This window comes from Somniosus microcephalus, chromosome 1 (genome assembly GCF_052327205.1).
Source record: "Somniosus microcephalus isolate GS21.2 chromosome 1, FLI_Smic_1.0, whole genome shotgun sequence".
Lineage (NCBI taxonomy): Eukaryota > Metazoa > Chordata > Chondrichthyes > Squaliformes > Somniosidae > Somniosus > Somniosus microcephalus.
Window position 1 is genome coordinate 55,462,959 of NC_140987.1, and position 25,244 is coordinate 55,488,202.

Genomic DNA, 25,244 nt, shown 5'->3' on the forward strand with positions numbered 1-25,244 from the left:
AATCGGCGCTCGCCCTTCTCTGGCGCAAGAAACTTGGTCAGGATGGAGAAGGTGAGACAGAGAGCAAAGCGCTTCAGCACTGAGGCTCTGGAGGAGTTGGTGTCCGCAGTGGAGCGCCGTCGAGAAGTTCTGTATCCTGACAATGGCAAGAGGCCGAATCAAAAGGCTTAACGGCGATCTTGGAGGGAGGTTTCTCAGAGGGTCAACTCCAACAGCATGGCGACCAGGACCCCTGTTCAGTGCAGGAAGAAATTCAACGACCTCACTCGGGTCGTTAGGGTGAGTGCTGGTTATGCAAACTTCTGATTCCCTCCATCTGCACCTGACTTCGAGCACCCTGTTGCCATGATGCCCCAATGGCCATCTGTCAGCAAACACCCATGGCCCTTTCTGGGCACACACATGGACATTTCACTCAAGGCCTCATGTAAGGGCTCTTGCACCATGGGGGGCATGCGATGATCTCTCAAGGCCTCATGTAAGGGCTCTTGCACCATGGGGGGCATGCGATGATCTCTCAAGGCCTCATGTAAGGGCTCTTGCACCATGGGGGGCATGCGATGATCTCTCAAGGCCTCATGTAAGGGCTCTTGCACCATGGGGGGCATGAGATGATCTCTCAAGGCATCATGTTACAGTACTTCCCCTTCTTTCCCCTGCAGTCCAAGCTGGCAGCGAGGCGAAAGGAGCAGACTCGAACCGGTGGCGGGCCTCCACAAGTCGTCACTCTGACGGATCTCGAGGAGAGAGTGCACCAGATTCTTGGAGGATGTCTGTCTGGTCCTGTTACCACTGCAGCTGCCGACCCCATTTCCGACAGCGAGGGTAAGGCTCTCTCCTTTTTCAGCTGTTTCCTTCCACTTGGTCCCCCCGCCAGCATGCTTCCTCAGTGTGCAGCCATGCCAGAGCCTTGCCGCAATCTGGCATGCCTTTCCGCCAACCTGTCCTTTTGCTAAAGCCACTCTTCCACCTCCCTGCTTTCAGATGATGCATCACCAACTCGGGCTCAACGCCCTGAAACTGCCAGTGCCAGTGCCTCCGGAGGCGAGGATCAGGAGGAAGCCGGACCATCCGTTCCAATCTCAGGGGAGCTGACACATCTACAGACTGGGGATAGTAGTTCCCTGGAGGGGAGGGAGGGGGGCTCTGAGGATCAGCCAGTTGCCGGAACAAGCGGCATGCAGCAACGCAAGGAGGGTAGGCAAGTTCGGCCACCGTCTCCCCGGAGGGCAAGGCAGGTAGTGATGACTGCTGCACAGAGTGCAGAGGAGGTGCGTCGCCTGGCTGAAATGAGCACCCAGGCCTGGCTCAGGCACACTGAGCTGATGGCTGCAGTGGGGAGGATGCCTCAGTCAATAGAGACACTGGCAAAGAGTGTGTTGGACTTTGGGGCAACAATGGAGAGGACTCTCCAGGGCTTCGGGGCAACAATGGACAGGACTCTCGAGGGCTTCGGGGCAACATAAGAACATAAGAAATAGGAGCAGGAGTAGGCCAATCGGCCCCTCGAGCCTGCTCCGCCATTCAATAAGATCATGGCTGATCTGATCCTAACCGCCAATCCACTATCACAGAACCATCTCCTGAATCTAACAGAATTAGACACACGAAATAGGAGCAGGATCAGGCTACACGGCCCCTGGGCCCGCTCCGCTACCCACAGGGCCATGACCGATCCGAACCTAGACTCATGTCCAAATTCCTGCCCGCTCCCCGTAACCCTTAATTCCCTTTACTTCTAGGAAACTGTCTATTTCTGTTTTAAATTTATGTAATGATGTAGCTTCTACAGCTTTTTGAGGCAGCATATTCCATGGACCTACCACCCTCTGAGTGAAGTAGTTCCTCCTCATCTTAGTTTTGAAAGAGCAGCCCCTTATTCTAAGACTATGCCCCCTAGTTCTAGTTTCACCCATCATCGGGGACATCTTCCCCGCATCCACCCGATCCAACCCCTTCACAATCTTATATGTTTCAATAAGATCGCCTCTCATTCTTCTGAACTCCAATGAGTAGAGTCCCAATCTACTCAACCTCTCCTCATATGTCCATCCCCTCATCCCCGGGATTAACCGAGTGAACCTTCTTTGTACTGACTCGAGAGCAAGTATGTCCTTTCTTAAGTATGGACACCAAAACTGTACGCAGTATTCCAGGTGCGGTCTCACCAATACCTTGTACAGCTGAAGCAATACCTCCCTATTTTTATATTCTATCCCCCTAGCAATGAAAGCCAACATTCCATTGGCCTTCTTAATCACTTGCTGCACCTGCATACTAACCTTTTGAGTTTCATGCACCAGGACCCCCAGACCCCTTTGTACTTCAGTACTTTCCAGTTTCTTGCCATTAAGATAATAACTTGCTCTACGATTTTTCCTGCCAAAGTGCATAACCTCACACTTTCCAGTATTGTATTCCATCTGCCAAATCTCTGCCCACTTACTTAGCCTGTCTATGTCCCCTTGCAGGTTTTTTATGTCCTCCTCACTCACTACTTTCCCTCCCATCTTAGTATCATCTACAAACTTTGATATGTTACACTCAGTCCCCCCCTCCAAATCGTTAATATAGATTGTAAAGAGTTGGGGACCCAGCACTGACCCCTGCGGAACACCACTAGTTACTGATTGCCAGTCTGAGAATGAACCATTTATCCCAACTCTCTGCCTTCTGTTAGATAGCCAATCCTCTATCCATGCCAGAATATTACCCCCAATCCCGTGATTTTTTATCTTAAGCAATAATCTTTTGTGTGGCACCTTGTCAAATGCCTTTTGGAAGTCTAAATACACTACGTCCACTGGTTCTCCTTTATCCACCCTATACGTTACTTCCTCAAAGAACTCCAGCAAATTTGTCAAACATGACTTCCCCTTCATAAAACTATGCTGACTTTGTCCTATTAAATTATGATTATCCAAATGTCCTGTTACTGTCTCCTTAATAATGGACTCCAAAATTTTACCTACCACAGATGTTAGGCTAACCGGTCTATAGTTTCCAGCCTTCTGTCTACTGCCCTTTTTCCAGGGCTTCGGGGCAACAATGGACAGGACTCTCGAGGGCTTCGGGGCAACAATGGAGAGGACTATCCAGGGCTTCGGGCCATCAATGGAGAGGACTCTCGAGGGCTTCGGGGCAACAATGGAGAGGACTGTCCAGGGCTTCGGGCCAACAATGGAGAGGACTGTGCAGGGCTTCGAGGCTGCTATGGAAAGGACTGTTCAGGGCTTCGGACAATCCCTGGAAAGGTCTATCCAGGGCTTGTCCGAGGCAGTGGAGCGGTCGGCACCGGCCTTGTCTGAAGCAATGGAAAGAACTGTCCAGGGCTTCTCCGAAGCACTGGCACCTGGCTCACAGGTCCTCGCTGCTGCCACGCAGTCACTTGCCGGCCTCGTCCACACCCAGATTGAGGCAACGCGAACTCTCACTGCAGCCACCCTATCTGCATCAGCTAGGATCACCCCGGGCCCTTCCAGTCCCATACAAGGCCAGGAATCAGTGGAGCATGCGATTGTGGCGGATGAGCCGAGCCGGTCCCCTCAGAGAGCCAGTGTGCCGTCCGACCATGGTGCAGGTGTCCTCTCTCGGCGGGTGACCATTGCACATGCCAGCGCTGGTACGTCTGCAGTGCAGCTGCCACCACCTGCAGGGCACACTGCTTCCAGCCATGCTCAGATCAAGCATTCTGCGTCCGCACCCTCCAAGCCCAGAGGTCGGCCAGGCCGTCCCTCAGGGGCTTCTGCGCTTCCACACAGTCAGCAGGCATCCCCCAGCCTTCACCCCGCCACTGGGGTTCAATTACGTAGGAGCAGCAGGGAGGGAAGGGGCCGACCGCGAAAGAGAAGTCGTTCTCCATCAAGGGGCCAGCAGTAGAGGGAGGTGCTGAGACGTTTCTTTGGCCAAATTCAAGGAGACCCTCACCTGTTGTAATTGTTGGAAATGGTTTGTTTAGTTTTGCGGCTTTGCCGAAGAGTTAACTGTTATTTTGTTAGTTATAGTTTCTGTTGACATGACGTTGTTTTGCTGTAATGAAAGACTTTTGTGACAATAAAGAGAAGTTTTAATGTGCTATGGTGCACGTGACTAATTACAGTGATGCTGGCCTTCAGAGGCTTTCAAGCATCCAAAGTGCGCAGGAGTAAAGACACTCATCATTCCGCCAGAGGGGCCTCGATACGAGTCCTGATGAGCCTCTGACGGATGGCCCTTCCACTTTCAGGAGCCCTTCCATCTTCCTCCTCCTCCTCCTCGTCCGCATGCTCCTCCTCCTCCGCCTGCTTCTCCAGGGTCAGAGGGAAGGTGATGAATTGACGCCTTCGCCTATAAAGGGCAGCTGTAACTTGCCGGATGCAACAGTGCACTGCAACCTGAGAGATATTCGCAATGTCCCTAATGGCTGACTGAAAGGATCCGTTGCCATAAACATTGAGGGTAACAGTCAGTTTAACGGCCACCGACAGAGAGGTCCTGCACCGTAGACGCGGCTGCAGATCCTCAGCAAGCAGGTGGCACAGCTCAGTAACAACGTCCCTCCCGATTCGGAGCCTTCACACACACACTGCTCCTCCGACATGTCAAGGTATGACACCTGCTGCCTAAAGACCCTCGCAGCATACCCTCGGATTGGCTGACCTCCATTGCCCCTCCTCCTTCTGGCCAATCCCGGCCCTCTCTCCCGCCGTCTCTCTGCCCCTTCATAGTGTTCGGCCATGAGGCCGTCGCCCTCCAAAGCATCTCCCATTCCGATGCCAGTTGGTCAAAAGGCTGTTAGGTCTAGTGCTCCAACTGCTCCGGACAGGTTTGAGGGTCCCAAGTACTCTAATGCTAAATTCCAAAAACTCTGCTCCACAGTAGCTCACCAACTCTCTCCACCAACGATCGCAATGAACAGGCCAAGTGGCTGAAGCTTCTATACTAGAGCTGTCCCCTTTAAATAGCGCCCCCCGACTCTGAGAAGGGCCTGCTAACGCTCCTTCGAACTGTCACTAATAGCGCTAGGTGTAAAGGCTCCGGGCGCCACCCAATATCTGCTCAGGCGCCCCTAAAAGGCGTTGCACAATGAAATGATGTCATGATCTGCTTGCGCTCGCGGGCACGCGCAAACACTTAGCGCAGGCGTTAAATGTATAGTCAATATGGGAGTTGTCGCTATCTTCATTGCGCCCGCCCCAACATTAGGTAACGCCCCAATTCTCGGTCTCTTTAGGCGCTAACCGCTGGCGCTACCAACCGAATTTCTAGGCCATGGAATTTTGGGCTGTTAGCTGAACTTCAATTGGAGAAAAAATATTGGCGACTAATGTTAAAGAGAATAATTCAAGAGAGTAAGTCAAGCCCGCACGGATTATGAAAAGCAGGTTGATCTTAACAAGGTTTGAGAATTTAATAATTAGCAATTACAATTAATATGGCTGATATATATATTTTGTCTTTCAGGAAGCATTTGATGAGCTCCATCACCAGACATGTTATGCCTAAAGTGCAAGCTCCTGGGAGCGAAGATGAAGTTGTAAATTAGATAACTACCCTTTGCTGTCTATCATCTGGTTAATTATCAATTGTAATCATTCTAATTGTGGTAAATTACTGAGATCTACAGGGAATTAGCAACAGAGAAAATGGCATTTAACATTGAGAAAGGTGAAGTAATAGATTCTAGCGCTAAAAGGAGCAAATATGATTGCACATTAAAAGTGGTGAACTCAGATAAATATTACAGTGTGATAGGTTGCCTAAATAAGTTACACGAGTTGTTGTGATCTGGAATGCACTGCCTGAAAGGGTGGTGGAAGCAGATTCAATAGTAACATTCAAAAGGAAATTGGATAAATACTTGAAAGGGAAACATTTACAGGGCCCTGGGGAAAGAGCAGGGGAGTGAGATTAATTGGATAGCTCTACCAAAGAGCTGGCACAGGCACGATGGACCGAATGGTTTCCTTCTGTGGTGTATCATTCTATGATTCCAGGGAGATGGGGAAAGAGCAGGGGAGTGAGATTAATTGGATAGCTCTACCAAAGAGCTGGCACAGGCACGATCGGCCAAATGGCTTCCTTCTGTGGTGTATCATTCTATGATTCTAGGGAGATGGGGAAAGAGCAGGGGAGTGAGATTAATTGGATAGCACTACCAAAGAGCCGGCACAGGCACGCTGAGCCAAATGGCCTCCTTCTGTGTTGTATCATTCTGTGATTCTAAATGTTAAAAGCATTGTCATATTGTTAGGCAATGGTTTTCAAAGGAAGTAATTCCATTGACCATAAATCCAAGTACAGGAAACTCTTTGGTATCCGGCACCGACGGGACCGGCGTGTTGCCGGTTGATCAGAAATTCCGGATGACGGAGTGGGTTATCTACTGAGGCTATTTTTAACAAACAAAAATTTTAAAAATCAAGAAATGTGCAGTATACAGCAATTGGGTACTCACCTACAGAATGTTGTGTTAAATGGATGGTGGAAGATGCTTGATTAAGTACAGTACTGCCAGTTGAGGGTAATGCAATGCAATGACTACCAGCAGCGTGGGAGACACACAGTACCCCTGTAAAATGGCAGATCAGAAGAGACTGCCGGCAGTGCGGGAGAGTCAGACTCCTGTTATTGAGGTGTTCCGACTTCCGACAGCGCCAAGAAGCCGAGTAGTGGCAGTTTGGAGAACTACCCCCACTGACTAACTCGGCCACCGCGGGAGACTCGGACTCGGCAACATTGCCAGTTATTGAGGTGTTGTTTTTGGAGTGAGAATTTTGCCAGTTAATAGAGAATTCCGGATATTTAGGCAATGGTTTTCAAAGGAAATAATTCCATTGACCATAAATCCAAGTACAGGAAGCTCTTTGGTATCCGGCACCGACGGGACCGGTGTGTTGCCGGTTGATCAAAAATTCCGGATGACGGAGAAGGTTATCTACCGAGGCTATTTTTAACAAACAAAAATTTTAAAAATCAAGAAATGTGCAGTATACAGTGATTGGGTACTCACCTACAGAATGTTGTGTTAAATGAGGGTTTCCTGTACTGATATTTTGGCAGTTTACTTCTAAGGAGATAGAGAGCTGATTCCAGCAAGGCCCGCTGTAGGAGCACGACAAGTGCCCCTGTGTTCCCAGGCAAGAGAGGGGTTAGACAATGAGGTCTGCTGAAATGTGTAAGTGTGTGAATGCCAGTTGAGGAGAGAATTGGGTGTGGCTGTAATATCATCTATGATTGAATAACCTGCCATTCGCTCACTGTCAATTCACACACATGAATGGGCACTTTGGCAAGGCACCAGAGAGCTGTTGGTGCTTGCACCCAAAATAAGTTGGTACATTCAGGAGATGGGAGAGTGAAAATTTAATTGGGAAAAAAGACAAAAGGGACCAGGCAAGTTGTTAAATTAAAATTGTGGAGGGAGTTGATAACCTGGCTGTAGAATGGTATTGTGTGTAGATCTAGTCAGAGGGATCCTTGACGAGGATTAAAAGCTAAGAAAAGCATCAGTTAAAAATATACCTTTAAAAGCACCCTTTAGTGGCACTATCCAAAAATCAAATTGACCCACTCCTGTTTCAGGAGAGATAGAGGAGGACTGTGCTTTGTTCTTCGTGGTAGAAGGGAAATAAAAATGCCCTAAGTGGTTGCTGGATTTTGTTTTGCTCATTCCTAACTACTTATGACATGTGATGGTGATAATGTCGCCAAATAACAAACATATGTAGCCAAAGTGCAAACTGTAGCTTCACAAGTCCTTTATAAAGAAGATAAATAGAATTGTACATGGTGAATATACTTTCAATTCAATCTTCGTCTTCGATGAAAAAACTCAGTGTGCTTACTTTACTACAAACACGTTAAATTGGCATGTGAATTAAGGGCTGTATCTCAAAAGCATTAGTCGAAGCCAAGGCCTGATGTTCTGAGCGAGTCTATTTTAATATTTTACAGCCCTTGAGAAAAATATATTCAAATGTGCACTAGGTTTGATAAATATTGACTAATTCTTTTGTGACTCCTAGGCCGGGATCTTACCTGGGGAGACGCGTTGGGAGCTGGACTGCTGGTTTCCGGGTTCTAGTCCCGCCACCAGCAACGTCTGACGACCTGATGCTATTTTCCCTTGATTGGCCTTGTTAAACCCGCCCTGTGGGCTTGCTGGCCAATTAAGGGAAAGCCGGTGTCAGATGACGTCAGTGCATGACGCTTCATCTGCCGGTTTTGTTAAAGTGACTGGCACCATAATTTTTTGACAGATGAATTGTCAGTGTTTGACAGCGTTGGGGTACTGTCAAACACTGACAATCACTGTTCAAAGGTGAGCCCTTGCCCAGAGGCTCACCAATGACTCTCTCCTTCGGAGAAAACAGATGGCAGCTGCATGTGAGATTGCAGAAGCCATCTGCCAATTCTCCCGATCAGATGAGGCTTCACAGAAACATCAAATCTTGTCACTTGCAGATACATATAAACAGAATAAAAATATTTCTCACTACATTCTCTCACCTGTCATACTTACCTGTGCACCATTGCACCCATCACACTACCTCTGCAGCTGTCATTTGCATAGTTACACCTGCAGCAGACCTACAGCTCGCCTCACTGTTAACAGGCGGTTAATTGGCTCTAATCCCCTCCCCGCCGCTAGGAGTTGGGTCCCCGCCTCCCGGGAAGATGGTTCGGAGGCGGGTTGGGAGCGGGGTTGGGACCCGCTTCCAATTTTTCCCATTTTCCCAGCAGTTCCACCTCCAAACCCGCCTCCTCAGGGCTGGTAAAATCTAGCCCTTAGTTTTTAATGGACGTTTGGGAATAGGGATTGCAACATTTCCATCTTCTATTTTGTGGAATAGCAGACATCTTGTTCCCTCTTGTTACAAGGGATTTTGCTCGTGTATGATCTCTTCCAGATCAGAGAGTAGGTTGAGAAGTTTTCTGTCATTACTTATGATCAGTTAAAGAGAAGTGCTCCGAGACATGGACAATATTGGTCAGTATTTCCCCCCTCATCCTATCCCAGTTGGAGTATTGATTACATTACGTTTCTTAAGGTTAGAAATTCATCTACTTACCGCCACTCCGTAGCGCCATAAAATTGTGATAAAATGGTGGCCGCTGCTCTTTTGCCAGCTGGTGGTGTGACCCACGCCGGCTGCCATATTCCTCTCAGCGCCCAGGAAAAAAATGGCGGTGTGGTGACGTCAATCGGCGTGCAATGCCGACTTATTGTCACCAACGCGAACTTCGACCTTTCAGTGCTGGGTCCTAAGCACGTCAGGTGTGCAAGCAGGCTGACAGTGGCGATGCCTGAAGTTCTAAAAGGGACACACACATCATTCAGGTAAGTTTGAATTTAAGGGTTTGAACTTTGTTTTTATTTTATTGAAGTGGCTGCAATAGATGTGAAAAGTTTTTAAAGTGTGTAGGGAGCACTGCTGGATGCTTGCAAGGGCTCGGATGGTAAATGAAGACCTATGAGAAGACAGAACATGCTGCAGATACTCAGCAAGTCACGCAACATCCATGGAGAAAACAACTGAATTCACATCTCAGGTCGACATGCTGCCTGACCAACTGAGTATTTCCAGAATTTTATGCTGTCATTTCACATTTACAGCATCTGCTTGCAGAGGGAAGAGGAAGACACAGAAGCGGAAGATGCTGAAGAGGAGTAAGCCGAAGAGGAGGAATCAGATGGAATGATGCATCCCAGACAGCCCCTTTGTGGCCGGGATATCTGGGATGGAGTCATCCGCCTGCGGTCCCACTGGCTGAGCAGGCTGCCTCTTCTTGTTGACTCACTGGCTGGGCAGGCTACATTTCTTGGGTGTGTGAAATGAGGAAGGCACAAGGGTGGAGTTGTGCTGACGGGAGGGCGGGAAAGCAAGAGGTGCATGCCAGAAGGAGGATAACGTACGAGGATACCAGCATCGTGTATCTTTTCAGCCTTGCCGCTGGCCAAAGACTCAGCCATGCCCCTACCAAGAATGGCCTGCACCGTCGTCTCCAAGGGGGTGAGGTGAGGCTAGGAATGGGAGATGTGCCTCGTCATTGGTGCAGATTGATGGTAGGTGAGTGATTGGGGGTTGTGTATTGAGCAGTGTGCGAGGCTAGTAGTGCAGTAGGTAAGAGACGGCTTTTGAAGATGCATTCACTGACCTTGACCAGCGAATGGTCTGAGGTCCTGAAGCTTCTTTGGGTACTGGAGCCAGGTGGTGGGGTGACGCTTCTGGCAGTGACGGCCTCGGTGATGTACTCCCACGTCGTTCTTTCTGGGGGGGCCTCCTGGCCCCTGTGGGTAGAGGGTTGCTCTTGCCGTATTGACCCCCTGCACAAAGCTGGAGTGTTGCATGTGAGACCCACTGTGCCCCTTCCCTGGCTTGTTGAGCCATTTGTGTTAGTGCTGAGGCAGTTTTTCCATTTGTTGAGGTTAAGAAGGTAATTCAGCTTTAACAGCTGAATATTCACATTTGGAATTCTTTTAAATATTGAATATTTCTTAAAAGGCAGAAAGGGCTGAAAAGTTGTATTTTATTTTGTATTGCTTCAGTGCACATGGCCCCTTTAATTCTCAGGCCTCTTCATTGCCCACAATTCCTTGTGAGCTCCACAGCTTCGCTCAGAGGCTGTGGGAAGCTGCAATGCCGGACCTGAACAGAAACTTAATCTCGGATCCCTCCAGCAACGTCACCAGGACGGCGTTGTACAGAAGGTGAGCGCTGCGCCACCTATCTCCATGCCCCCCACAGACCAATTTTACTCAGTTAGCGTAGCTGTCATTTCTAGCGGCCATTAACTGCAATTGTCGGTATCACCGGCAACTTTGCTGGTGAACACGAATTTTTCCCCCTTAGCCCATTAGCTAAGAAAATACAGACATCAGGGAAAGAATTTTCCCAGCCCTGGGGAGGCGGGTATGGAGGCGGGACTGCCGGGAAAATGGCAGAAACTGGGAGCGGGTACTGAACCCACCCCCAACCCGTTTCCGTGCCACCTTCCCGGGAGGCGGGTCCCCGAGATGCGCAGGGACCCATCTCCTCGAGGCGGGAAGGGAATTAGAGCCAATTAACTGCCTGTTAACCGATAGTTAACAGGCAGTTTTGAGGCTTTTCCCCATTTTAGGCCTGCAATTGCGGGCTACCCGATGGCTGCGAACCTCGCCAGGGTCAGCGAGGCTGGCAGTGGGTCTGTGGAGGGTGAGAGGGGTCGAAATGTCAGCTGTAGAGGTGAGTGATGGGTGCAAGTATGGAGAGGTAAGTATGAGAGGTGAGTGTAAAGTGTTGGAAAAAGTTTCCTTACCTTTGCTGCTTTCTGCAGGCTTCACCCTTTGAGGATCAGGAGCTTTCTGCTGAGGAGAGAGGTCTTGGTGAGCATGTGTGCAAGGGCTCATCTTAGAACAGAGATTGTCAGTGCTTGACAGCTTCTCAAAGCTGTCAAACGCTGACAATTCATCTGTCAAAAATTTTTCGACAAATGAAGCGTCATACGCTGATGTCATCTGTCACCAGCTTTCCCTTAATTGGCCGGGGTTTAACAAGGCCAATCAAGAGAAAATAGTGTGGGTTGGTCAGACGTCGCTGGGGGCGGGACTGAAACCCGGAAACCAGAAGTCCTGCCTCCAGCACATCTCCATTGAGAAAATCTAGTCCCATGTATCCCAAATGTGGCTAATAGATACAAGTGGCAATGTTGGGGCTTTAACCTGTAACTGTCTGTTTGAGAGGCCACAAGATAACCAGAGTGCTTGGGATAAGATCAAGGGGGAGAAATTCGGTATCGCCCCGTTTGGGCGCAATTATTGGCCAGGCGCAAAGTTTAGTGCTTGGCACTAATTATCACCTCTGACTGCAAACTTGGCTTTTATTGCCCCTGGAGGTGATTGGAGCGCTAAATCAGGCGCTGCACACCTGTCTTAAGACGCAAAGGCCGAGAAGCGAGGCGCTAACTCATAGCGCGGGCGCAGTGCAGGTGATGTCAGTTAGCGATTGAACACAGACACACTGGCGCTGGCCAGTTCTTAAAGGGGAGGGTCGATCTTGCTCTCCAGCTAAACCCTGCTCATTGGAGCCTTGAATCTCAGCCTGGAGAGACCTGTGACTACATTTTCCAGCCAAGGACTATGGAGAGGGTGAGAGAACGAGCTCAGCGCTTCAGCGAGCAGGCCTTTGAGGTTCTGGTTGACGCAGTGGAACGCAGAAGATCTGTACTCTACCCTGAGAGTGGCAGGAGGCCTTTGCCGCGCGACTACAGAAGAGTGTGGAGGGAGGTGGCTCAGAGCGTCTCCTCCAGGAGCATGGTGCCCAGGACCCATACTCAATGTCGCAAAAAGTTCAACAACCTCACTCGGGTCGTCAGGGTGAGTGGCTTTTTTTCAATACCTCTCCATCCCTCCATTTCAACCTCACTCTATAGCCAGAGAGTCTTAAAACCCTAATGCCCAACACACATCCAACACCTATGGCCCTCTCATGAAACACACACGCACATTCCACACCTTGCATACAGTAAGGGCTATTCAACTATGGGAGGCACATCAGGCAAGACCATGGCTGTATATTTAGACGCCGTCCTTTTTCTTGCAGGCCAAGCTATCTCATAATAGGAGACAGCATCAACGGATGGGTGGAGGGCGGCCTCAGCTGCAACCCCTCAGCGATCTTGAGGCGCGCGTCCACAAGATTGCGGCAAGCCAGGTGATTGGTCCCGTCGCCCTGGAGAGGTCGACCCCGTTCGGGACAGCAATGGTAAGGTCATCAGCTTTCTCTCCTCTCTCATTCCACTTGTCCCTCACAACACCAGCCTTTGACGCTTTCAATCCAACTTACTAAATCGCTGCACTCCTTCCTCCCTTACTGCACCCCCCTGTCCTGACGCTAAAGCCACTCTTGTACCTCCCTGCTTTCAGATGGTGATTCACCAGCTGAGGAGACGGGCCCTGAAGCTGCCAGTGGGAGCGAAGCCGCAGGCGAGGAGAAAGAGGAAGCTGGAGCATCAGCGCCACCCTCTCCCGAGGAAGCCCATTCCCACACTGGGACCGCGTCTTCCCTGGAGGGTAGCGGGGGGAAGGGTCTGATGAGGGTGAAGCTCTGGGACCCAGCGGGCTGCAGCAACGCAATGGGGGTAGGGAAGCTCGGGGGCCTTCTCCCCGGAGGGAGAGTCGGCCAGCGAGTCCTGCTGCACTGGACGCAGAGGAGGAGTGGCTCATCGCTGAAATGAACACCCAGGCGGTGGACATGCACACTGAGTTCATGGGTGCAGTGGGAAGGGTGCCTGATTGCATTCATGCACTGGCAAGGAGTGTGGAGCACTTCGCTGTAGCACAGGCGGATGCCACGCAAATGCTTAGTGCTGCAATTCAGCCACTGGCTGCCATGATCCTATCTCAGACTGGTCTCATGCAGACTCAGATTGAGACCACGCAAGCACTGACTGCTGCCATTGTCGCTGGTTCAGACACATTTCCCCAGGGCTCGCACCGCACCGCAGCAGGCCAGCAATCTGTGCTCCAGCAGATTGCTCCGGATGCTGAGGTGCTGCCCCGTGGGAGTGCCAGTGTGTCGGTCGAGCAGGGAGTTGCTGTTGTCTCTCAAGATGACAGCATTCCTGCCGCCACCACTGTCACTTCCCCATTGCACTTGCCAGAGTTGGTGCAGTCTGCAGCCGGGCCCTCCAGGCCCAGAGCTGGTCGAGGCCGTCCATCTGTAGTCTCAGGTTCTGACAATCAGCAGCCTTCCACCAGCCTTGCTGCAGCCACTGGGGCTCCATTACGGAGGAGCAGTAGGGTGGGAAGGGGGGAAGTGCGCAAGGGAAGATCACCCTTGAAGGGCAAAAAGTAGGAGGTGTGACAAAATGTTGGGAATTTTTTTTATTAAAGGCCGAGGTTCGTGTTCAAACTTTTATTTAGTGTTTTGGACATTATCTCCAGGTTGTGAGAACCAGTTATGTTAATTAATGATTTTTTGTGTTTGTTTCTATTAGTTTGTCATGAAGAAATGACACACACAGAGTTTGTAAAATAAAAACGTTTTTGTATTCAAAATGTACAGGTTTGGCCTTTGGAATCATTGCTGCCTTGGCCGGCTTTGGGATTGCGGGTTGCTTTCATTCATGTTGTTCTCCATGCCAGAAGCCATTTCCTCAGTAGGGGCCTAGAAGCGGCTAGCTATCAGCCGTTGACAGACGGCCCTTGCAGTTTCAACATTGTGGGCCTCCCTCCCGCCTTGGTGCTGCTGCTGATCATCCTCCTCCTCTTCCTCCTCCTCCTCCGGTGGTGCTCCAAGGCCTGGTGGCATTGGCTGGGTCCTGAGGATTGCCAGGTTATGAAGAATGCAGCACACAACTATGAAGAGGGAGACTCGCTCAGGTGAGTACTGCAGGGCTCCTCCTGAGTGGTCCAGAAAGCAGAACTGTTGCTTGAGCATGCTGATCGTCTGCTCAATGATGTTCCTGGTGGCGAGATGGCTCTCATTGTACCGCAGCACAGCAGGGGTGTTGGGGTTACGGAGCGGTGTCTTCAGCCAGGTGCACAGTGGATAACCCTTGTCCCCGAGGAGCCAACCACTTGGCTGATGCGGTGCCTGGAAAAGTTCTGGCACACCAGTCTGGCGCAGGATGAAAGCATCGTGGCTGCTGCCAGTATAGCAGGCATTGACAGCGAGTATCAGCTGTCTATGGTCATAGACCAACTGGACATTTAAGGAGTGGAACCCCTTGATGTTTCGGAAAACCTCTGCATTCTCATGCGGTGCCCGCAATGCCACATGTGTGCAGTCAATGGCGCCCTGCACCATGGGGAAGCCCGCTATCCTCGCAAAGCCCAATGCGCGTTCATGCTGTTTGGCCCGGGTCATCGGGAAAGAGATGTACTGGCATCTATAATAATAATAATAATAATAATCAACTTTATTGTCATTGTTAGTGCACAAGTGCAGTACAACGAAATGTAGGCTTGTGGCTCCCGAGAGTGTACATTTAGATTAAGACATTTAAACATTCAACATTCATTTGGCTTGTAATACATTAACATAACCATAACCATAATAAAGTGCATTGGCAGATGTGCAGGCTTTAGAGTTTTTTTGTGGAGTTCAGTAGGATGACAGCCCTGGGAAAGAAGCTCCTTTTATAGAGGGCATTTGTCACCTCCCGGATACAGCAATGGACCGCGAACTGGGAGATATTGGCGATGTCCCCAGTAGCTGCTTGAAAGAAGCCGGTGGCATAAAAGTTCTGAGCCGCTGTGACCTTCACTGCCACCGACAGAGATTTCCTGGTCCTCAGTTGAGGCTGCAGATCTGACTGCAGCAGGTGGCAGAGCTCAGTGACCACCTCCTTGCTGAAGCGCAGCCGGCGCAACCACTGCGCCTCAGACAAATTAATGTAGGAGAATTGTTCCCGGAATACCTTGGGAGGGTAAGGTCTCCTCTGCAGAGGCCTGTTGGCCCTCCTCCGTCTGGCCATGATTGCCACTCTCTCTCTGCGTCTCTGTTGCCTCTGATTCTGCAGGCGCAGGACAATGCCCTGAATCAGTGCAGCCCCCATAGTCTCTTGGCAATCGAAGTAATGAAGGTCAAATCCAAAAGTACTTGCAAATTGATGCTCAGTAGCCAAAACTACTTCACACAGCGTTGACACTATGCAGAAGTCTCTCTATCTCTCTCTCAGAATCTCTCTCTCTGTCAGAATGAGTGGTGCAAAAATGTCTACCACAGAAAAAGCCAGGAAGAGGGCACCTTTAAATAGCGCCCCCCCCCCAGCCCCTCACCGACTGGGAAATGTTCCAGTCTCCCTGTTGTTGCTTGCGCCAGGCGGAAAGGAGGGGGGCGCCACTCAATATCCGGTCCGGGGCGCCACCAGGGCGTTGCGCGCTCGACTGACATCACGATCTCTGGGCGCAGGAGATCGGAGCGGTAAACCTTTGCACCGCCGCAAAAACTCTAGTCAATTTCGTGAGCGGCGCAAACATCACTGCGCCCAGGCGCTAGTTGCTTTGCGCCCCATTAGCGTCCTCTTAGGGCGCTAACGGGAAGCGCAAACCAACCGAATTTTTTCCCCAAGTCTATAAATGAGCCTCTTGTTCTCCATCAGCTCTTATACAACTGATACAATGTATGTTACTCAGACACTATGGGCTCGATTTTTAATTGCCGAGGCGGATTGGAGTCGGGTTGCGTGGTAGGCGGGTTCTGGAGCCGCTTCCGGCGGGATCAGCTGCTGATGTCCGATTTTGATTCAATGAGCTTGTTGATTTCAATGAGGTGCGCTGACCGGTCCAATGAGTGGGATCGGGTCGGCTGGCCGCCTCTGATGACGTCATCATAGCTGCTGCTTTTAAAGCTGCCATCCAGCCTAAGCCTTTCTCTTGTGGATTCCTGGACTCATTGAAATTGATTTTGACGCAATGACTTCTTCCAGAGGCAAGGCAGCTCCTCGTTTTATTGATGACTCCCTTCATGTTCTTGTGGATGCTGTCAGAGGGCGCAGGGAGATTCTCTTCCCTCCTGATGACCGGAGGAAGCCTCCTCAGCAGACCAAGGCAGCCTGGCTGCGCATTGCCGAGTAGGTCAGCGCAAGGTCCCTATGTTCACGCTCATTGATCCATTGCCGAAAAAGGTTTAATGATCTTGTCCGAACATCAAAAGTGAGTATCCCATCACACTTACCTTCAATCTGCTTCCCTTCTCTTCTCATCACCAGCACTCTGCGTTGTAAGCCTGCTCCCCCACATACCACCTTACCCGTACTTCCCTTACCTATCCACCTCTGTCTCTGTACTGAATCACTTCAGCATCCTGCCTATGCACCCCTTAGACTCGCTCTCACTGTCATGCAGTGACAACAACTAACAACGCACAGGGAGCTAGCTTCCTCTTGGCACCTTACCCCATCTTCGTCTCTCTCAAAGCTTCTATGGTAGGGATTATTGACCCTCACTCTATCACTGTGGCTGAAATACTGCTCGTGTCCCTCCTTGCAGGAAAAGATAGCCCACAATAAGAGGGAGAGAGCAATGACTGGAGGAGGAACATCTACCCTAGCCACATTGACCAGTGCTGAGGAGGCTGCAAACGAGATTGTTGGCGGTGGCGAGGACCTGGAAGTGGGCGATGGAGAGACGGGCACACTGGAGAAAGCTGGTGACATAATAGAGTTTCCTCCCTCTCAGAAAGCAATGGCAGATGATGTTCATAGAGAATCACATTGTATCATCTGCTCAAAAGGATGTGTCGGCTACACCAATATCAGATGTCTAAATCATGCCTTTACTCTCCCACAGGACCATCGAAAGCCCCCCTCCCCCCGATCCAGGACAAAGAGCCGGACAACTCCTCAGAGGAACCTGAAGCCTCTGAGGGAGCAGCGTCACCAGGACTCAGCGCACCCAGCACCAGTGCAGCAAGGACTATTGTACAATGGAATTAATCACTAAATTCCCAAAGGTATCTTCTATTCTATTCTCATACACTGGTTAACTTATGCATTTTAAAGCAGTTTTGTTAAACAAAGTCAAAGTCCTAACTTAGCATTATAATATGGTTATTAGCAGTAATGGAAGAAATCTTGGCCTAGAAATTGAGTTTTGGCTTAGCCAGGGCTTTAGCGCCGGAAGTTAGTGCTGGCGCTAAGTCCCCCTGCGCGCGCCAAAAATTCAGCAGGGCCGCGCCCAAACGGCTGCCGGCGCTACTGAAGGGTCTTTGCGGCGGTAAATCGGCGCTAACTGCCGTTTCGCGCCGCAATTCCGGCGCTGCGGCACCCGATGCGGTGCGGCAGGCTCGGGAAGTGCAGGCCTCCTCCTTCCCTTAAGGAGGAGCTGCCTGCACCCGATCGCGGCCCGCGAAAATCTTTTAAAAAATGAGCCCGGCACCTCGGACAAGTGCCGGGCTTGCTTCTGTTCCGGGGGGGGGGGGGGGAAGTCCGGGGAGGGAGCTGCGGCCAGGCGGCCGGCGGGAAAGCGGCCGGCCGCCGCGGGGCCTTTAATGCGCCGGCGCAAAGACTCGTAAGACTCTGTTGCCAGAGTCTTAGTTGCGGCTGTCACGGGCGAGGCGGCCGCAACTGAATTTCGGCGCTGGGGCCCGTCGGCATGGCAACCGGGACGCTGCGCACACCGATGACGTCATCGGTGCCGGCGCAGCGCTACCGGTCTACCACGGCGTAAGGGCCCCAGGCAATTTCGGCGCCGGCGCCAAATGCAGCGCTAGGCCCTCTAGCGCCGCAAAATCGGCGCTAAGGGCACTCAATTTCTAGGCCATAATGTTGGGCCTTGGTTGGTCAAATTAGAGAAACATAAACAAGGTTGAAATCCTAACTTGAAAACAAGATTATTTATAACCATCACACTGCAGAACTCTATAACATCCGCAGGGAACCAAAACACAGGCAGATTCTCCACATCTATCTAATTATTTTAATATACTAGTCTGAGAGACTTTCTGGGCTGGATTTTATCAATGGAGGCAAGTAGGAGCCGGGACTCCCACTTTTGGGGTTGTAGTCCCGCTTCCATGGAGTTGTGGCCAACCCACTTGATTTTCCCTTGATTGACCTTGTAGAGCCCGCCCAGCGGGCTCAGCAGGCCAATTAAGGGCCACCCGGCAACAGGTGATGTCACAGATTGACATTTCATCTGTCAAGAGCTTTTGACAGATGAAATATCAGCGTTTGACAGCTCTTTTTGAAGCTGTCAAACACTGACAATCTGTACTCTAAGTTAATTCCTTCCTCTCAGGCTGATTTAGAGATCTCTCCAGAACAGAAAGCAGAGGCTGCAGCTTTTGACAGCTCACGGCCATTCTGCTTTCTGTGCCGGTGAGATGAGGGACTCCCGAGACCTGAAGGGAAGAAGCCTGCATTAGTAAGTAAAGGTAAGTAAAACTTATTTAAACACTTTACACACACCAAATACACTTACCTCTGCACTCATGCACCCATCACTCACCTGAACACTGGACATCTCGAACCCTCCAAGTCCTTCAGCCCGACGGCCCGCCTCGCTAACTTGGCGTGGTTTGGAGCCGTCGGGAATCCCACACTTCAGGGATAAAAATAGGGATTAGGCTAAAAACTGCCTGTTAACAGGCAGTTAATTGGCACTAATCCCCTTTCCGCCTCGAGGAGGCGGCTCCCAGCACAGGTCGGGTACCCGCCTCCTGGGAAATGGGCATGGAGGTGGGTTGGGGGCGGGATGGGTTCGTGCCCCCCGATTTTGAGATTTTAACACCCCACACGCCTCCATTCCCGCCTCCACAGCCCTGGGAAATTCTAGCCCTCTGTCTCTAGTTCTAATACAATCATTACTCGCGTCACAGTTTTACCCGCAAAACCATATACATTTTGAACACCCCTGATTTCTCATAGAGGTAGACCCAGGTATCATTATCTTAAGTGTGGAAGCTAACCACATGCCTGCAGATGATGTTGCCGAGCGATAGCATTTAGATAGATGGCAGACCTGCATAACAGCATCATAAAATATATGTGTGAGGGACCGGGGTGGGGGGGGAAGAAATCACTTCAGGGCTGGCCACCAGAGGATCATGGCCAGCCTCAGGATGATCGGTGGGGGTGGGGGGTCCGGGATGGCGATCGGAGGCCTGGTGCAGGTTGTGTGGGGGGGGGTCTTCGATCACAGGGGATAGGCTAGGCAGGGACCCTGAAGCCAGGAGGTAGGTACAAAGGCACTTACCTTCTGGATGCAGCTGTCCCCACCTTTCTGTAACTGCCAGGTTTTACGAAGTCTGTAAAGCCCGTAAATATGCAGTCAAAAACAAAATGGAGATTAAAAAAGAGGCTTCCAGCATCATTGTAATATTTAAATTGACGTCCCACCCCAGTCCTGCTTCCTGTCCCATCTCCATTAAAACCTGAAGTGGGCGGGTTCAGGTCGGGAATCCGATTTTTAACAACTAAACTACCCCCATGCTCCAAACCCAACTCTTTTTTATGTTAAAATTCTCCCCCTTAGTTCTCAACATCGAACCCAAAATCCATCAAATGCCACTTTCTATAGACTAGGATATGTGCCTCAATTTGTTTTAGGATTAGAATTTTTTACTTCTGCAATATTAGTTTTATCCCATCACTTAAAGGAACCATCCCCTCTTCTATAAATAGTATCGAATTACCATCATAATTGCACTAAAATGGTCTTTATATTACTTTTTATTTCTTATAGGAAGTTTTCCAAAAAAAAGGGTCATTAAAAAATGTGAATAAAGCTTTACCAGCTCTGTAATTCTTTCTGGCAAAAGAATAAATCCAATAGTTAGTGCTCTATTTCCACTGCAGACCTTTCCATTCTATCCATCTATCCCATAAACTTATTCACCTACATCAATCCACATAAATACTGTGGCAACAAGAGCATCTTTCCACCATCTACAAGCCACAAGTAAGGAGTGTGATGGAATACTCTCCACTTGCCTGGATGAGTGCAGCTCCAACAACACTTGAAGCTCGACACCATCCAGGACAAAGCAGCCCGCTTAATTGGCACCCCATCCACCACCTTAAACATTCACTCCCTCAACCACCGGCGCACCGTGGCTGCCGTGTGTACCATCTACAAAATGCACTGCAGCAACTCGCCAAGGCTTCTTCGGCAGCACCTCCCAAACCCGCGACCTCTTCCACCTAGAAGGACAACAGCAGCAAGTGCCTGGGAACACCACCACCTCCAAGTCACACACCATCCTGACTTAGAAGTACATCGCCGATCCTTCATCGTCGCTGGGTCAAAATCCTGGACTTCCCTACCTAACAGCACTGTGGGAGTACCTTCACCACACAGACTGCAGCGGTTCAAGAAGGTGGCTCACCACCACCTTCTCAAGGGCAATTAGGGATGGGCAATAAATGCTGGCCTTGCCAGCAACACCCACATCCCATAAACGAATTTTTAAAAAAGGTTTAAAAGAGATCTTTTTCAAATATCTGCAGGTACAGTGTTAAAAGTATTCTTTGAAACAGACAATACCATTCCATCTCTATCCACATGAGGGAGATGTTTTGTAGATTAACTACCAACTTACTTTTTTGAGTCGGCTGGATCAGATGCAGAATTTTTAAACAGATTTTAGCAGAAGTCAACCTGTCCAAATTATGTTGTAAATTAATTCCATTTTTATTTCATGTCTAAGCTCATGTAGAAAACTTTATGTAGATAAGTGAAAGATCACACATCACTTTTCACTGGAATTACTAATAAATGCCCATTAATTATTGCAAGGGAACAATTCTCCTTCAACTCTAGTCAAAGACAGTCTATGCAGAATCAATTGAAACATTGTGGAAGGATAGATGACACTGTACATTGATATTCCACTGACCCATGAAATGGAAAGACATTGGTTCACTCCTGCAATTCTATACATGATCTGGTGCAGGCCATCAGGAGAGCTGCTGAGTGGGGATGAGAAGTGGGAGGGATGATAATTTTGAAAAATGAACTGAACAAGCAACTATCATACACCTTCTACCAACCACTTTTTCCAGCATGGTTGCATCCCTCCCCTCAAGACCTAAGAAATCATTTTGTCACATTCTGTATCATACATCCTAGATCGGACCATGAATGCTCTTTTTATACTGCACCTACAAGTACAGTACCAATAGTGTTTTAACAGCAGTGCAAACGGACGGCCATGGTTATACTGTTCGCTAGCACCAATGGAGATATAGAAACTCCCACATTTCTACTCATTTGCCTCCAGAAAGTGTTGCTTTCTGGCCTTCAACTCAGCTCAGTTTCTTATGGTGAAAAACAGACAAATGCCAGCGACGCCCACATCCTATAAACGAATTTTAAAAAAGTCACGAGATAGGTTCAGATGAAGAAAACTATTGACCTGCTATTTTGGCATGTCAAAGAATTGTACGTGGTATTTAAGGTAAAGCCTGACCAGAGCATTGTACAGCTTCAACATCATTCTGGAGATTTGAACTAAAATGGTTTGGTAATATAACCCATGATGCTGTTCATTTTTTTATTGCAGCTTTGCTCTGGACATGAAGAACTAAAACCCCATGGTCTCTTTCAACTTCCACTCTGGCGAATTCAACCTCTGCCACGAAGTGCATATACTCCTATTTTTGCTTCCAATATGTATTACTTTGCATACTGTTCATACTGACTATCAATTATCCAGCCTCTGATCGGTTTCTTATGACCCTCCTCTGCTTTCTTCGCTTTAGTCAATTGTAAATCCATGTCTTTCTCTTGAACCCCACTGATCTTAGTTTGGAAAGCAATCTCATATGCAACACTTTATCAAAGCCCTTTTGGAAGCCTTGGTGCACTACACCATATGGCGCGCCCAGTGAATTTGTAAAGTCACCTTCTCAAAAAAGCATATGAGGTCAGGCAAAATCTTCTATAGCTGTAGTAGCTATTTTTACATAGAATTACATGGAATGTACAGCACAGAAACAGGCCATTCGGCCCAACTGGTCCATGCTGGTGATGATGCTCCACACGGGCCACCACCCACCCCGCTGCATCTAACCCGATCAGCATAACCTTCTATTCCTTTCATGTGTTTATCGAGCTTCCCCTTAAATGTATCTCTGCTATTCGCCTCAACTACTCCTTGTGGTAGGAAGTTCCACATTCTAACCACTCTCTGGCTACAGAAGTTTCTCCTGAATTCCCTATTGAATTTATTAGTGACTATCTTATATTTATAGCCCCTAGTTCTGGTCTCCCCCGCAAGTGGAAACATCTTCTCTACGTCTACCCTATCAAACCGTTTCATAATCTCAAAGACCTCCATCGGGTCACCTCTCAACCTTCTCTTTTCTAGAGAAAAGAGCCTCAGCCTGTTCAATCTTTCCTGATAGGTATAACCTCTCAGTATCATCCCTGTAAATATTTTTTGCACTAAAAACAGAAAATGCTGGAAATACTCAGCAGGTCAGGCAGCATCTGTAAAGAGAGAAACAGAGTTAACGTTTCAGGTCGATGACCCTTTTCCAGTTCTGACAAAGGGTCATTGGCCTGAAACGTTAACTCTGTTTCTTTCTCTACAGATGCTGCCTGACCTGCTGAGTGTTTCCAGCATTTTCTGTTTTTATTTCAGACTTCCAGCATCTGCAGTATTTTACTTTTGTAATATTTTTTGCATCTTCTGCAGTGCCTCTATATCCTTTTTATAATATGGAGACAGGAACGGTGTACGGTACTCTAAGTGTGGTCTAACCAAGGTTCTATACAAGTTTAACATAACCTCTCTGGTTTTCAATTCTACCCCTCTAGATATGAACCCCAGTGCTTTGTTTGCTTTTTATGGCCTTATTAACCTGCATCACTACTTTTAGTGATTTGTGTATTTCGTTGTTTTAATACAGGCTCTTTTCCATTTTTGTTCTGATTAGTGATTCTATTAGTATTTTTTCATTGTTGAGATCAGGCTAATGATCCAGGAGTTGGCAAATGTGGCTCTGGCGCCCTTCTTGAATATGGGAACTACACTTGTCTTTCCCAGTTTATTGAAACCTCCCCATTGTTCACTGACTTCCTCCAAATGTTCATGAGCATTTCATAAATCTGCTACTTTGTCTCCATAATAGCCTGGTAGACTCATAAAAATTGTACTGCAGCTGCTCTTGAAATCGTACACTAGTATTTTCAAGAGAGAATTGGATATATTTCTGAAGGCTAAGGGGATTAAGGGTTACGGAGAAAAGGCGGGGACGGGGTACTGAACTGGTAAGATCAGCTATGATCTCAGACGAAGATCAGCCATGATCTCATTGAATGGCGGAGCAGGCTCGAAGGGCCGAATGGCCTACTCCTGTTCCTATCTCTATGTTTCTATATTTCTAGTTGCTGCCACCAGAAGATGAAGGTTAAGAAAACTGGAGGAAGAAAATAATAATAGGAAACATGATCTGTGACATAAAAATCAAACTGAGGGAAGAACTGGAGCAAAGATTATTTCAGTTGGCCATCAATTGGATTTGCTGATGCTTACTTATATAACATATATATTAAAATAGAAATGAATATTTATTCACAAAAATTACAAAAGCGGCTATTTTCCCTCCCTCATTAATATTGTATAGTAGTTTCTGTGACAACAGATACATAAGTGACTATTAAATGCACTATTTTTGTACAATATTTTGGAGACTCAAATAAATGTTGTAAATGAACACCCAATTTTATAACGATAGCAAAATACCGCAGATGATGGAAATCCGAAATAACAACAGAAAATGCTGGAAAAACTCAGCAGGTCAGGCAACATCCGTGGAGAGAAATTTGAGTTGACGTTTTGGGTCGAACCCTTCTTCAAAACTGGAAAGAAAAGAAACTGGATCGAAGGCAGGGCTGCGATCGGACAAAAGAATAAAAGAAACAAAAGAAGTAAAAGAGATTAGAAGTTAGACGAGATGGTAATAGGCTGAGATTAGGTGTAAAGTGTACTGGCAGGGCAAAAGATAGCTGCCAGGTGTGAGAGAGAAACAAAAGGAAAGGGCGGGGGGGGGGAAAGGAGTGGAACAATTACAAGAGAAAATGAAATGGGGGCCGAGCTTATGATCTGAAATTGTTGAACTCGATATTGAGTCCGGAAGGCTGCAGAGTGCCTAATCGGAAGATGAGGTGCTGTTCCTCGAGTTTACCTTTGCGGAACACCTCCGTTCAGTCCGTAAGGGTGACCCCGAGCTTCCGGTCGCCTGTCATTTTAATTCACCGCTCCATTCCCACTCGGACCTCACCGTCCTTGGCCTCTTGTATCGTTCCATGGAAGCTCAACGTAAACTCGAGGAACAGCACCTCATCTTCCGATTAGGCACTCTGCAGCCTTCCGGACTCAATATCGAGTTCAACAATTTCAGATCATAAGCTCGGCCCCCATTTCATTTTCTCTTGTAATTGTTCCACTCCTTTCCCCCACCCCCCCCACCCTTTCCTTTTGTTTCTCTCTCACACCTGGCAGCTATCTTTTGCCCTGCCAGTACACTTTACACCTAATCTCAGCCTATTACCATCTCGTCTAGCTTCTAATCTCTTTTACTTCTTTTGTTTCTTTTATTCTTTTGTCCGATCGCAGCCCTGCCTTCGATCCAGTTTCTTTTCTTTCCAGTTTTGAAGAAGGGTTCGACCCGAAACGTCAACTCAAATTTCTCTCCACGGATGTTGCCTGACCTGCTGAGTTTTTCCAGCATTTTCTGTTGTTATACCCAATTTTATAATGTTCACTGTTTAGTATTTGATGTGTGTTTTACATTGGAATCCTACAAAATATGAAAGTAGGACATGTTAA

At 48.6% G+C, this 25,244-nt stretch overlaps 1 long non-coding RNA gene across 5 annotated transcripts in view; it reads left to right on the plus strand.

Annotated features, from left to right (window-relative positions):
- LOC147124092 (uncharacterized) overlaps window positions 1–22,880 on the plus strand; it is a 36,944-nt gene extending 14,064 nt beyond the window's left edge. For 3 of the 5 annotated variants that reach the window (XR_015077533.1, XR_015077529.1, XR_015077532.1), the window contains exons 3-5: window positions 5,443–12,725; window positions 17,258–17,420; window positions 21,972–22,880. This is a non-coding gene — a long non-coding RNA (uncharacterized LOC147124092). Of the gene's footprint in view, window positions 1–662; window positions 826–5,442; window positions 12,726–17,257; window positions 17,421–21,971 lie in introns of all 5 variants that reach the window. The other 2 variants (XR_015077530.1, XR_015077537.1) reach the window with 1 other exon arrangement.
- The last annotated feature ends 2,364 nt before the right edge of the window (window positions 22,881–25,244 follow it).